This window comes from Sinohyriopsis cumingii, chromosome 11, assembly GCF_028554795.1.
Source record: "Sinohyriopsis cumingii isolate HCF-2022 chromosome 11, ASM2855479v2, whole genome shotgun sequence".
Classification (NCBI taxonomy): domain Eukaryota; kingdom Metazoa; phylum Mollusca; class Bivalvia; order Unionida; family Unionidae; genus Sinohyriopsis; species Sinohyriopsis cumingii.
The window spans coordinates 72,121,699-72,138,479 of NC_142971.1; the positions used below are offsets into that span (position 1 = coordinate 72,121,699).

Here is a 16,781-nt window from a genome sequence, read left to right on the forward strand (position 1 = left end):
ATATTTACACAACAAATATAAAATTTACCTTTTCTCATCTCACGTATATACTGACCCTTCATATACAAAATTCAAACCGCATTAAACTCTCCGTGGATAGCGATAATTGATGAACACACGATAAGACTATTTGTATTGGTCCTCAGTAGTTATAGATGAACTTTAATATAAAGGTTAAATAACATATCCTCGCCGTGAACTTTGTAATTGTAACATAGCGTTTACTTGAATGTACACACTTCATATTATTTTGATGTCAGTCATGAACATATTATGATGGGCGTGCTAAATTATTCAGTCCAATCGATACACGGAAACGGTGACGAGGTTATTTAGATAACAATCTAATAATTACTTTACCTTTATCCATGTTGTGATTATTATGTGACATAACGGAGACATTCACCAGATCCCTCTAAGAGTGAAATTGTACTAAGTCCACACCCGATATAGATTAACCGCGGTCTAAAGGTTAAATGACAGAATGTCTATGTGGAGCCTTTCTTCAAGGTATAACAATTGTTTGCCTCAATGAACCACTGCTAAAATTTACATTGTTTTCATCGTCATCTTAAATATCATGTTTCCATTCTCTAGTTCATTTGTGGTAATTTAGATTGCTGGCAGATTTTAAGTCTATTCAACAAATACAGTTTGACTAAAACAAAGAAACGACAAGGAGGTTCTTTAAAACATATTTAAACATCGTTTTATTCTTGATGTGGTAATTGCTGTTTTGATTTTGGGGTGTAATGGAGGGTCGCAACATTTACATAACAAGGGTTACATAAAATAATAAAGCATGCGTGTAATGTGTGAAACGGTCGTTAAGGGATAAGTTAAAATGAATGGTTACAAAAACATACTTAACAAATGTGATGCAAGGCACTGAAATGTCAGTCTGTAAGGAAAACAAGGACTTAGTGGGTGTAGCTCAAACCAAAACCTGGTTCCTGCTGACAATTCTGAAGTTGCTATAAGATATTAATTAGCTTCCCATGTAGGGCATGAGGTTTACATAGCTCACTTTTGTAGAATTATTTTAACTTCCAGTGAGATTGATAAGTAAAATATGTTTCTTACAAACACGTGAGATTTCAATATAATTCACAAGTGTAGTTAGCCTATATTAATGTTTGACTTGTTATCAGGTAAATTGCAAACTGCCTTGAAGCTAATGACGTGTGTTAAATAGCATGTTCTTCGTCGTGGAATAGAAACTAAGCAAAATGACGAACCAACAATAGTTAATAAAACTATTTAAATACATTTACGGTTCATCTAAATAATTATTATGCATTAGTTAATATTTCTGAAGACAATGCAATTTCCATTTAACTCCTTTTTCACGGTTTGACTAATGTTTACCATCATTCACAGTTCCAAAACTCGTATTTTCATGGATTGTCGCCAGTATCTAGCTAACATTATCGAGAGAGAGAGAGAGAGAGAGAGAGAGAGAAAGAGAGAGAGAGAGAGACAGACAGAGAGAGAGAAAGAGAGGGGATGACGAGCGTCCTTTCGGCCAATTTTATATTTAATAATTAGTAATCGATTTTAGAGGGAGCATTTCAATCTAAATTGTAAAGTCGTACAAAGAAGGACATCATGATTGCAGCGCTGTGACTAATATTATAATATGGCTGATATTACTGTGGACAAAATCAAGTCGCAGCGCTGCGAAAATCATTGACAGTTAATACAAGAAATTCTGCTCGAGACACATATGTACGCAATAGTGACATTTGCAATTTTTTAGTGAACAACTGAAACTGATAATTTTTTTTATCTGTCCACATAAAGAGAAAAGTAAGCGTCGTATTTCAGACTTTTGGGAAATATTTTGTCACTTATCAGCATAATAATGTCTCTGAACTGACTCGGTTTGTGGTTCAAAATATTAAAGTGACATTAAATTGAGTATCAAAGTCCAAAACATATGAAGAGTCGGCGTTTAGACGAAATACAGAATATTATCATTTTGGTCGACTGTCTGAGTTTTGTATAGTAGAGATTTTCTTTTTCAAAATTACACCAGATTTTTCATACTGCCTTAATACTTCATGGTATTGTTATTTATATATTATATATATATATATATATTATATATTATTAATCATTAGGTTATCAGATGTGATTTGGAAATCACTTTGGAAGAGGGAAATATTATCATGCATCATTTCGCTGCGGTAGAACTATTACATTTGTCTGAGAGAGAGGCATGACAAATGTGTCTGCATAAATCAGCCCATAAAGTGATTACTTAATTTATATTGATGTTTTATTCGATATAAAAATAAAAATTTTGTTTCGTTGTAATGGCATTGTTTGATACTATCTTTGGTTGAACAGTCAAATCACAGTCAGATCTTTCCTAGAGCTGATGTCCATGCAAGCTTAAGATGGTCGTAATACTTGCTTAACTTTAGAACCTTTTGTTATATAATAATGTACATCATGTTCATTCTAGAATATAGAGAGTGCAAAACCTAATTTGTCTTGCACGTCTTGTGGGTCTGTACATTCGGATTAGTTGTTCTATATGAGGTACGTTTTCATTTATAATGTAAGAGTTCGAACTTTACTTTATTGTTTCCAAAAATATAAATTAACCATATGTCTGTGTAAATGGATTATTGTTTCATTACCTGCTATGTGTCTTTGTCGTGAAAGGTATCAGGTGCGCGAAAACTTAACAATCGTGAACTACGTAGACAAAGTTATCATAGCCTGAAAAAAGGATGGATATCACATACGTTTGGCAGAATGCTAATCCATTGGCCTCTTAATCATCTCCAATGTTTGGCTAGTAGTAATATGCGCAATTTAATCGTTCCGTTACGTTTCCTCATTTTAAATTCTCCATTTATATGCATATAGGGATGTTTTTAATTTGATCCCGTATTATTCAGGATACATATATCTGTATTGAAAATTGTGACGCAAAATTAAAAGATGAGCGTGTTGTGACTTGTCATGTTAGAAAACATATGGTGAATACATCTGTATTAATTCGTGCTATTCAAAAAATATCTAGCACCTGGCCTGGTTCACATGCAACATGACGCAGTCAGTTTACTCGAGACGCAGGTGAGTTGTAGTGTAGCAATTATATCAGCAAATAAACCTGTCAGAAGGCAAAGTGTGTGATAAGATATCATGGAATTGGAATGATCACAATACTTCCTTTTTTGGGAATTTCACATTCACAATGCAAGAGACAAGTTCTCTCAATTAACTTTGCATATGGCAAATTTAAGGGTTTATATTAGATTATCAGTCTAAGGTAATGGACCGATCCATAAATAGCATTTAAGGATGTTGGATATATATGTATGCAAGAATATGTTGCGATGGAATTCCGAACGGTAGCCCTTGAGAAAAGCCCCTGGCAACATGCATAAGTTCTTGCAGTTTAGAGTCCGACCACTTCAATTTGTGACGGCAAGAAAGACTTATTGGGACAAAATTTCTTTTTGACCAATGAGTATTTGAACCCGCACATCATTCAACTTCTCAAAACAGCAGCCGTTGAATTGCACTTTCTGGCTGACTCACCTTCCAGACAACCAACTTCAAAAACAATGAACCCTTTTATTACATTTTTGAACGCTATGATCAATGACCTTTCGTTTCGTTTTAAACAATGTTTAAATATATTTATGGTTCTAATTACAGTGGCATAGACTGCTCGCTAATGATAAGCCATAACTCTTGAAATATGTATTGCAGTCAGCTTGCATAATAATAAAATTTGAACAGGGCGAAAACTAATTTCTAATCTAATTGATATGATTATTCAAGACCGACATACAATAGCAATCTAGACCAATATGGAACTTTACAATTAATTTACGTTTCGTAAACAATGAGCAGAAAATGAATTTGAAGGAAATATGAATTGAACGTGAGGCTTTTTCATCTCAAAGTAGAACTACAGAAGTTGCACTTGCAGCTATGTCGATGGGAGTTGAATTTCCTACTTTCAAGACACTTAACTTACACGGAGTCCGCCAATGGACCAGTGAACATAAGAGCCGTTCTTAACGTATCTCACCTCTGTTTGTATGGGCTCAAGATTCGTTCTTGGGACAAATGGGTAAGTGAAAAATCTTGCTAATAGCTTCACGTAAGTAAGAGCTTTCTCCCGCTTACTTTCTAAACTACATATACTTTATAGCCTATGATGTGCGTTAAGCAGAAACAACCATCAATTAACAACAATCAATGATTTTATTATTGGGAACGAATCCTTGTGTCATGATGGAATCGTGGGGTTTTGCTACACTCGGTGTACACTGCTCGTAGAAGAATGACAATGTAGTCTCCGAGTCATGATAGAGGTCATATATGAGGTAGGATAACGCTTTTGCGGACTGGTTTATTGAAATTCTACATCCATACTGATAGGCTATCTGAGAATATCTATCTCTGGTAGTAATGCACGAAAAGCCGACTATTTTGGTTATTAACAATAAAAATAAGCAGAGACATCTGTCATTAAAGAAAAGTATTGTACTAATTTTCATTCATCGAGATCGACGATGACTCTTACATCATTAGCTATTTTGGTTTATGTGATCAAGTTAATTGCTAATCAATCCAGTTGGTGCTGAGAAAAAAAAGTGTCACATTGGATAAGAGATGCAGCTTGCAGCTGCTTTACCATCAAAGCAGTGTTGCAGTTCTGAGATTTATGATGCCTGGTTTTCTTCTTTGCATCAGCAATTCTCATCAGCGCATGGTCCGTATCATCAGTATGGACAATGCGAAACCAATTTGGACCACCATGGTTTAGGGTCAATGTCGAAATTATTGAAAGATGATTTGAGAAACCTTTTGAAATTTTGTTTCGGACTATGAAAAAGGGAACAGTAACCGTGGTTTCCTGCCACGCAACCTCCAGATAACAACGAAGAAGTGAAAAATGCAGCATGTTTCATTCTTGGTTGAACAGGACTTGAGTACAATTCAACTGTTTGGAACCCAACTAATTAAGACCGAATAAATAAGATCGTTCAGAAAAGAGCTGCTATATTCACCACAAATATATACCGTAACACTAGCAGCGACAGTGCAGTTTTGAACCAATGCCAGCCGGAATCACTCAAATCCGGGAGGAACAAAGCCCAGCTGACCATGTTGTACAAGATAACGAACAACGTGTTTGACATACCAGTGGGCATATACGTGACCCTAGCATGTACCCAAACAAAGGCAAAACACAGAACTTGTTCCAATTAAAGACTTTACAATTTAAATTCAATTGGTCACTATATATATATATATATATATATATATATATATATATATATATATATATATATATAGTTTAAACATAGTATTACTCTGAATAACTTACAATCGTACATTTAATTTGAAAAAATTCGGTCATGCATAATAATAGGAACATATATAGGTTCAACAAAATGATGGTACGAATTACTACTTTGCAAATAAAACATAAATATTTGTTGTTGTTTTTCTTGTTACGGGGTTTAACGTTTTAGCGTAAGCACACTCGATATACGGCAGATTTTATAACTGGTGGAAGTAGAACCCTGAAAAATCCCGGTTATCACCACTGACACACGGGAGGCGAGCGCCTTAGACCACCCAACCACAGTTGGGCAGTGACCGAAAGTTATTTGCGATAAACACACGCTTTATTAAAGGACAATTTCTTTGTTACCGGTAAAGAGCTTATATTGATCGGATTAATGTCACTGGATATGTATGGGAATAAGCACTTTTATTTAATGTATAAACAGCGACTAAGCAACTGTTTAAAGTTGTAGAGCTTAGTGAATGATTTAGCGAATGGCGCTTGAACCCAATACCCTAGCTATCTGTTACTGATTTGCTAAAGTCAAATTTAAGTTTACCATAAGCATAGCCAGCTACACACATGAAGACAATTATAAAATATAATAGAACAATTGACTAAATTTTTTAAAGTTATAAGCATGATTACATACATAAATAAATCCATCCATCCATCCATCCATCCATGCATGCATGCATGCATGCATGCATACATACATAGAGGCATATATGTATGATCATGCACCCATTTATCAATAATGCTCATAACAAAATATCTCTTACTTATGACGAGTTATAATAATCATTCAAGAGTTGCTATGAACATATATCTAAACACAAATTCCAAGAAACAACATAGTATGATTGAAATACTAACATTTTTCTTAAATGTAGTTGTCCGCTGGAATCAGCGATTGAACGTACATGGCCAATTTCCATTCAATATTCAGCGTCACCTACAATGTTAAACTCAAAGTGAAAAGTCTCGAAAACATCTACTATTAAAAATGTTTAAATGGTGCTTTTAACATCGATTTTCCTGATAATCTATGGATGGAGATATTTCCAGCAGACGTTAAGATACAGTGCTACTTGCCAAACATTACTGTACTAGACGGAGGAGTTGGTAAGAGTTTATTGCATTCCCCACCCTAGAACTCTATCACTTCAAAAGGTTCTGGGATGTGGTGACATTCCATAAATTGAAATCATGTATTGTTGAAGCCAGTGGCTATCCTTTATATGCGTCAAACATGTACATATTGTTTGGTATGTAACAATGCACTACATCCAAATGTTTGAACCCATTTGATCACATGAATGTGTCAAACTGCCGTTCGTTCTGACAAGATAGGTGAAGATATAAGTTCGGAGAAGTTAACTGTTAACTTCTAGTAACATACCCTGTGTTCTGTGCATTATCAGGCTCTTATTAACAAATATCCATCATGATTTATCTAGAAACCACAAACTGAATCAGCCATTATTTTCATACATCTTTATCTTCCTCAGACTCTTAAATGAATCCTTTGTTGGGATAAGTGGTTCACAGTTCCATGTTCCCATGGTAATTTTTCCGCGGTTCATTTTGTTCGAATGATTAATTAAGACCGTCCTGTATTTTGAACAGGCAATAATTTTATATCAAAGTATTGCAAATGGTTAGATTCTTTCATGTGCCTTAGTCATATTAAATCTATCACATGATATAATTTTAAAACTATTATATTGATGTTGCATTCACTGGTTGGAAACACGACTCACCCATCAATGTTATATAAAGCGAATATGTGTATTTTCTGTTTAGGTTTTATGTAATATTTTCAACTTATCATTTGCCGTAGAGATGATATTTCATTGCCGTTTAAACATTACGTGAGCTTCATTGGAGTATATTATATTAGTTTTAGGTTGTCTTTGAAGATTTTAAGCCTCGAAATAACTGTTACATAATTAACTCATATTGAAACTTCGTGGTTCCCTCATTTAGCAATGAAAACGTGCATTGTAGCCATTCCATTAGAATTTATTATCTCATTTCCATCGATAATAGTAACGTTTAAGTTTCTAATTTTGCTTGCAAATTGTTTCTTTCTTCAGGGTGCATTTCCACTTCCCTTTACCCCAGCAAGTACAAATATATCAGATTGAAAGTATCTTAATATTCACATATATTTATTAATCCACCCTTCCATTAATATGTTATTACATGCTTTCGTCCAATATTCGTTCGCGAAACAATTCCCACAGTTTGTGATGTGCATGCCATCAAATCAATTTTTTCCCTCACATGTTATTAGATATTCATTAGTTTGTAATTTTCCAAGTTAGGGATACAAAATCGGCATGTACACTATTTGCAGTGTTTGGTTGATTGCCAGAGAAAGGAGAAAATATTACGGTAATCATCTGACGATACACATATTGACAAATCTCTTCATTCCCGCATTATGTTTGTAATCTAGAGATAATGATCGTTATATCGTATTGTTTAAGTCATTCTCTGACGCAATCCCGTTACGCCAGCTTGTCTTGCCGTGTTCTGGAATAAAGATTGTTAAATAGTATGTGTATCATACATATCCATGCAATACCATTTACTTTTCTACCTCCGATGAATATAGTTCTTTTAGTGTTCCAGCTCAATGCATTGAATCAAATAATTTTACTATTGTGACTAATTTATACAATTAGGTAATCTTTATTTTACCATTGCTGTTTATCACCATGTAGCTCATTTTACCATGAATATGCAGAAGTTCAGTTGAAACGTTACTAATCAACAAATTCGTCAACCAAATTTGTACCTGATGAGAAAACTGTTTATGATTATATAATGGCAATAATAACAGTATGTTAAAATGTTTAAAATGTTTAACATGTATATTTCTTCCAGTGATCATGTAATTCGCCTGATGGATTAAACCGTCCATGGGTATCATCGTGTCATTATTATACTCTTGTATGATTAAATAAATAACAATCAAGCAAAACAATCATAAAATCACATGTCCTCTTAGTTTGAAGGCATGCTAGGTAGTGAGTTGTTATTTTCCTGGTCTCAGATGAAAGTAACTATACATGAAAGGTTTAGAAAATGGCACAGCCGATCATATATATATATATATATATATATATACACCAGCAGATATAGCTGCTGCCTATATGTCCTTACTGAAATGCATTGTTTTCAAGCGGACTAGTTTTTGTCCGTCCAAGCGCGACTTACAATTTTAACTTGTAGAATACTGTAGTGAATCTTACTCAGAAACAATGTAGTGAACACACTATAAATATTGCAGCTATAAATCTTTGTACGTTTTCTAGTTTGGAGTATTTAAATAATTAGTATTCATAGCATTTAGGACCTTGTGAGGATATGCATGTCGTAATTAAAATAAAACCGCTGTATACAAGACATGAAAGACATTATTTTCCCCCAGTTTTCACATGAACATACACACCGTCTGAATTACTTTACCAGCTTGAATTATGAACTTTATTATACCGAGTAAATTGGGCTTATGTGTCATATCCGATGGCATATTCAAGTCAGGTGAGGAATATCATATGAGGGTAGATGCCACTAGACAGTTTCAGGTGACGCAATTTCTGACAACTTCCATCCTTTTACAGTGTTACAAAATGACCCAACATAAAGCGAAAGAGAAAAATATGTAAGGGTTTATGGACACATATGTATCTTAATCAAAGATAATGATTTCATAATCGTGGCTTAACTTAAACGACTACTATATGAATATAATAAGTAAACTGTTACAAAATCCGTCCGGATGTAACGTTTCTTAAAGATTGTACACTCCTACACATGTTGCTGATTGTCACACATTAAAATAATTTTCCGCATATGTCCTTTACATTCGACTTCAATTACAACGGCAAAAGGTGATTTAAAGGCAATAACATGGGTATCATTGTAATTTGGTACATTGCAAAGCAGGAAGTAAACTATATAACATTAGAAGTGTCGCAATTATAGCTATAGTTTATGTTAAGGATGACAACATAACACAGATAACGCGTTCAACTATTTTTATACGGCATTTGTTTCTATATTATTATTAAATAAGCTCAAGCAATTCAATTACGAGTCCGTTATTATCACTGAAATGGTGTGTCTTCAGGAGTGAAACGAAATAGACGATTTACACCGCTGTTTCGGGACCCCATTGCATAATTTGTCGACTTTATGAGTATTAAAGTTCTCGCTGAATGTTTATTGATCTCTCTGTCTATAAAATACTTAACATACTATTATAATACAGGTTAGATAATATTAATTCATAACACAACATACGTTTGAAAACGGATCCGTGAGTTACGGCTCCCATCCTCTTGCCTGTAAGTACAGAATCCAAAGCCCTCTAAACCTAGCACACCTTACCAAACAATGATACAAATTCGGTAGTATGGATATTCTCGCTCAGTAATTAATGTATTATACATGCATGTGTATATGTAAATTCATACAAAGATACTTATATCTAGAGTTATGATCTTTAAATAGTACTTCATCGATTTGTCTCTCGTTTCTCGCTTAGTATCAAAACTGTATAAATAGTTTCACATGTGGCTGAAAATCATTATTTTAAATCGATATAAACTTTTTCGCATCAGTTTTCTTTTAAAAGTTTCCAGTTGTTTCTAACATTAAGGAAGTACTTTTCCTGATACAATCTAACTTGAGTTCATCCTCAGAATGAGAAACATTAGGTCTGGCAGTAAGAAATCTACATCTATAAATATATCGATAATGCTTTCAAAATGAATAAATTAGTACAATCATCTTATCCTTTGACATCAACGATTCCAATTATATTTAATTTCCTTTTGAAGTTTAAATTAAATTGATGACAGTAGTATATTAAACCTAACGTCTGTACCAGGTACTCTAGTATCCGCTTTTTTCGTTTTTATACCTTAAGGCACAATCTCGTATCGTCCAAGAATATTCCTGAATGGTCATAGGCCACCACGAATATCTTTAGTTTTATTTTTAAAAACACAGAACACAAATAACCACCTGATACATATATCTGTTTCACAGAAACAATGCTCCACACACGATCCTATCAACCACGGTTCGGCAGAGAACAACCGTCTGGATCATATCAAAGAAACTAGTCAACCAGAAATCTTTTTTGACCACGTGGTAATACATCGTCCTCTTACAGCCATCCCTTACACACCCAGTATTAACCCAGACCGATCTATGTTGTCCTCAACATGTTTTTTTCTTCTAATTACCAACACGCTAATTCAAGCGGATAAAGTACTCAGGTCGTCGATCCAGGCAAAACCGTCCATTTTCGTTAGTTAAAAATGTTCATGGTTTACGCACAATAACCGTATTAAATTTATGTTCGTTCTGTTTTAATTAAGTACTTCTAAAAGAAAACGGAGCGTTTTCCTCTCGACACGTTAAGAAATGGGTAAGTCTAGATGTGTGAAGTGCAAACTACTGTTTCTAAGTCTAATCATACAAGCTGACCGAGAAAAGATTCAAACGTTGCGTCGGAGATAATATGTAAGCTGTCATTTAGTGGTCACGTTAGGTTTGGTCATTCTATGAAAAATAAACTAATATTTCAAAAGGTTGTCATGTGTTTATGAAATGATTGGTGTGAAGAGAAAACTGCATTTTGTGTTAATTACAACTTTAGTAGAGAACATATCTCAAAGCATTTATTCGACTGGTTTACTAAAATAAATCTGACGAAACCAATAACAACAGCCAGAACAACAATAACAACAGCAACACTGTTAATAATAATAATAATAATAATAATAATAATAATAATAATAATAATAATAATATTATTATTATTATTATTATTATTATTATTATTATTATTGCAACTATAGTGTTAGTAGCTTTGTTTCCGGTGAAACACTAAGGTTCGAATAAAATCCTGCAGACTGAGGACAATTATCAGCATAGCTAGTGTTGTCCTTTTCTCGTGGGAAGCTACCATTGCCTGGTTTGACAGCAACGTCCTTGTGTATTAATTGTATTTGTGTATGGATTACCTCTGGTGATCAAGAAATGTAGACGGTATGCTAATTGTTAGGCAGAGCCTTGGTCGTGTTTCCGATAGTCAACAGGATATTAACACGTTGTAGTTACTCCAGCATTACCTAGATTATGAATATGTGTAAAGACGCACTATTGTATTGGTTACACAGAACCAAGTCCCGCCTTTCTTATATATGGGGCATGGTCATGTCATGGCTGGAAGGTTTATCCCTGATACATCAATATAAACTGAAGAGTATGAATTGTAAAAGGGCAGTTGTCTTTTGCCACTACTTGGCAATCCCGAAACAGGGTAAATTATCACCGTGTAGGAAATTGCTCCTTTCAACAGGAACCGATTTGTGCATATTGCTCACAAGCCAATTCTGAAAAGTGGAAATTCGAGTGGACAGTGTGGTAAGTTTATAACGTAACAAACATTCATGACAATCATTAAGCAATCCTTCTATCTCTCTATATATGTAACGAGGATCGCATGTCAAATAATAGTGAAGTAAAGTACACACAGACTTGGTTATTAAAAGTGTGAATTTAAATTATGCAGGCTCTGTGATTTTCTTATTAATGCCAGGGTGGTCAAAAGTTTGGAAATTGGTAGAAATGTTAAATATAGGCAATATATTTCCTATGGAAAGTAAACTATGATTTTACAATGTCTTCTTTAAACTATAGAATATAAGACATTTACGCCTTATGATATAGGGCCTTACCTAACAATGCAAAGTTCAAACAAAATATTTAATAATAGTGCAAGTGTTGATAATTTGAGAGGGATTGGCATTGTTTACCACCTCTAGTGAAAAACGGAAAGAAGAAAAATAATCTTTTTGGGTTGATCAGTTGGAAGATGTACGTGTCATATGTTTGAAATTTCAACGACTGATCAGCTGCGATCGCAGTAGTTTGAATATTATTTTTAATATTTTTTCCTTTATCAAATGTAATTTGTGTCTCTTGTTCGCGCTATACTTTGCACGATATTATTGATAAAGACATATATTTCTCTCTCTCTCTCTCTCTCTCTCTCTCTCTCTCTCTCTCTCTCTCTCTCTATATATATATATATATATATATATATATATATATATATATAATGGAAAAAATATATTCCATGTAACGTTTACCTGGCTGGATTTTACCAATTTGGATGGAGCTAAGCACCAGCCTAAAGACTATCTACCAAGATCTAAAGAGCCGATCATGTTGTCTTAAAACCTAGGAAACTCAAGTCAGTCATATCGGGACATGTTGAAGTTATATTTCCTCCACCACATATTAATTTGTGTTGTAAGAAACGCCATATTACTCAATTGCCCGTCTCAGATGTCCCATCATCAACGTTAAGACCATTTGTCTTGGGCATGATGATCTCACGTGAACTGAGTTAAGGGTCTCAGCCGACTTACACAATTAATGGAAGATTTGAGGAGATTAATGGCGTTCCTAGACGAATTCAGTTAAGATAGTAGTTCCAAGTTTAAATCTGACCTTTCTGTTGCCGAATATTGGCGGCAGTTTATATGCTTTTACTTTAAGTTAGTTATTGCAACATTATCGAACTTGAATTGAACCGAACCTGCTTAATGCTGATGTTGAAATGAACCGTACCCGTTACGTTGAATTCAACCGTTTGGTTTATGGTGATAATAAATTGAGCCATACCTGCTTTAAAGTGACAGTGAATCAAACCGTACCATCTTGATGGTGACATTAAAGTTGATAGTACCTACATTAAATTGAATAGTGCCTACATAATAATGGCATTATATAGAACCGGAAATACTTGATGGTGATATTGAATTGAACCGTACCTGCATGATATTGACATTTAATTGTACCCTACATGTTTGACTGTGACAATGAACTGAATTATACATATTTAATGCTGACAATCAATCGAACTAGATCTTGACATTAACTCGAAACGTACCACCTTGACGGTGACATTAAAGTCAACCGTATCTGTTTGATATTGATAACCCCACGCTGCTACCTTGTTTCGAAAATGAGCACACTGCGACACAACACCCCAGCACAACTTTCCAAATATCTAAATAGAGTGGAAAGATCCGACGATATTCTGACAAGGGTTAACGAAGTTTGGCATGATTAGTTACGACGTCTCCAATTATGAAGCCGATAAAGTGGTGTAATGGTTTCGTTTGTGACAAACAGTTTAGTCTTGAACTAACAATAAAATCGCAACGGTCAACGACGTAAATATATATTCAATTAATAGTTGAGCATAAATTATGAGGACCTACGAGGTACCAATTGATAGGTCAGTCAGATCTGTGAAACCTACTCTGGGAAACTACAGCATTCCCTGCGGCAAATAACAATAGAAGCTGCTTTGCGGAAACTATCATTTTTACCAATATAATCTAATATACAGCTGAGACTTGGAATTTTTAAATTGAAATAATTTATATCAATAATGAAATCTTGATTTCACATTTCATTCGAATCTATATGACACAAATGAAACATTATTAAAAGATGTTTCCAAAAGAGGATTTTTTTACCAGGTATATGAAATCATAGAAAGATAGAAATGTGAAAGTTAAACTTGTTTTGTATAGCATGTATATCAACGGCGAGCTTATGTACAAGACGCCCATAAAACCACAAGTGAATGGACACCATTCATGGCCACTATAAAAACTTCCCTGACTGAAGAATGTTATTTATATCCACATTTTGATTTATTTGGCCCCAATCCCACTTAGGATAGATGTCACCTTAAAATGGCATCCACCTTTGGACAAACTATTGGACATAGTCATCAAGGCTTCTATTACAGACAATTGAATTTGAAGACTATTAGATTCGAGACAAATAACGTATTCCTGGTGGATATAGATGTTCATGATATAAAAATATTTTTCACTTTAAATTGAAGCATCATAGAACAATAATATAATATTAGGTGACTTAAATATAATCGTCAAAGATAAAATTAATAATTTTAGTATCTTTGCTGAACTATGGTTTTTCATAAACGAAAAAGTGCTGTGTTTCTGAAAATATACGCAGGCACATTGTTGAATGTATCCCACAGTTTGGCAATGAGTAAATATATTAGCACTTGTAGAGCAAAGTTCACCAAAGTAGAGAAACTGCGGCGAGTAAATGCAAATTCTAACATATTGAAGACGTTATACAAAAGTTCAAGCAACTTATTAATTAAACACGAATAACTGATATATTCAACATGAATTGATACTCTAATAAAACGATTTTGAATTCTGGCTTTGTAGCAGATGTTTGACCTAAGATGTGGTTGTGACAACTTATACAGAGGTACCAAAAACAATGTATTCAATTTTAGACTTACAGACTTTCAGGTCATCTTTAACTAAAATAAGATTTAATAAATTCATAGAATGTACAAAATTAATAACGTGACTCAATCTCGATTCAAGAAGTTCATACCACGGTAGGCAATATTATTATTATGTGTAACCTTATTTAATCTTTTTAGATATTGCAAAAAGAAATTCGTATGTACTGTTGTTAATGTCAATGGTGCGTTTGAAATGTATCGTGGGCTCTATATTCACATTAACCGATTTGCATCTGGAATAAATGTTTTAATGCTCTAAGTATGATCAATCATGATATACATTATTATTTTCTAAGGAAAAGTGAACATATATATCAAACTTTGATTTCTTTGTTTTGAAATGACCTAGAAACGATCTTGTTAGTATGTTATATAAATTGTACAGCATCCTCCGAACATGCTGATTCTATAAATATAACAAATGTTATACTGATGTTATACTCTAATGAAAATAAACTTTTTGCAGAATATCATGATGACATGCCATACATCTTGGACAATTTTATCTGACATTGCCTTAACTGAAGGATTGCAATCCCGATAGAGAATGAAACAATTATGGTAGTGTTTAGTACTGGTTTGAAACAATAGATCACTTATACAAATTGCAGATAAAATAACCTATATTAAATGTTTTACCTCTCATAGGCTCAAAACTATCACTTGACGAAAGTTAACTAAACATTATAGTTCATAAGCAAACCATATTAAATGGTAAAAGGTCAAGTAAAATAATGCAATTCATATGACAATGAGAAATAAAACGTTTTTAATATAGTTTGTTCCTTTTCATATAGACGACATGATTAATTGAGCTATGTTTTATTGTAGGTCACAACCCATACGCAGTTTTTAATATAGAACTCCGGCTGCACCTAGTGCTTCTTGAAAAGTCAGATTGTATAGAAACAAGACATGATATTAAGGAAAAGAAGAATGATTCGGAATATCAGCCTTTCGCACAACGAAAAAATGATAGAGATGCATCTGAGGATACTGACAGTTTTAATTGCTGCTAACGCCTTGTGTTGGCATTGGAAGAAATGTCAGTTTCATCAGGGCAAAAGCTACAGCTGGTGCTATACAGATGCCAAGGACAGTTGGGATTATTGCTGCACTGGAGTCTGCATAAACAAAATAAGTAGACCCATGATGTATTCCTCTGAAAAATAAACGTCATTATTATGGCTATTTTTGTACAGGATCTGTCAGCGGGATGCAATGGACGTATTGATTCCCTATGGATAGCCAAAGCAACCGGGATTATCGTCGGAAACCGTAGCAAATGTTCTTGTCAAGGCTACGACTAAATGATGTGCAATGTTATTATCTAAAATGTTGGATTGCTTAAAGAGGCATATCATACACCTGTAGAATATAAATGCTTACCTACTGGCTGCAGATCATTTTAAGTAGTGCATAATCACCCATCATCAACTGCCTTCACTTGATTAAACATATATATGAACTAAATGTATTGAATGCATATTTTCCCCTGTGTAGCAAATACATTGCCGTTTATAACATGAAGTATAGTCAAATACCTGGAGACTCATTTATGCTGTCTGAAAATGGTTTTACACGACAAAATTTATAACACAAAATTATACCAAATCAGCGCAAAATGTAATATTTATTAAATAAAGTTATAATCGTTATTAATCAATTTGGGTTTTACTATTCAGATCATTTCGTTTATTTATTTTGAAGATTTCCATTTCTAAACCTTGCTCATTTGTAATGCAACCAATTTTGTTTTTCAATTTGCACTCGTTACCATCCTTTGTTCAAAATCACACCCATTACACGCAAATCATAATTGTTCCAATATATAGTACAAGTTCTCGTTGCTTTACGGCATGAGTAAACACTTTGAATTGCGTTTCTCTGTAATAAATGATAGATATGTTGACATTAACAAAAGATGCATGAGTCTGGATTCAACTAAACGTTAAAATGAACATCACATAGATGTGGGTATGTACAATACACGCATCGCGATTTTAGGTAAATCCAAGTTCACAAGGTAATCCGTAGTCCTTTTCACGCTGT

The 16,781-nt window shown here is 33.9% G+C and overlaps 1 long non-coding RNA gene across 1 annotated transcript; it reads left to right on the forward strand.

Annotated features, from left to right (window-relative positions):
• Positions 1–11,628: 11,628 nt before the first annotated feature.
• LOC149788713 (uncharacterized) lies at positions 11,629–16,413 on the forward strand. Its single transcript, XR_016424421.1, has 2 exons — positions 11,629–11,779; positions 15,561–16,413. It is a non-coding gene; the product is annotated as an uncharacterized LOC149788713 (long non-coding RNA).
• The last annotated feature ends 368 nt before the right edge of the window (positions 16,414–16,781 follow it).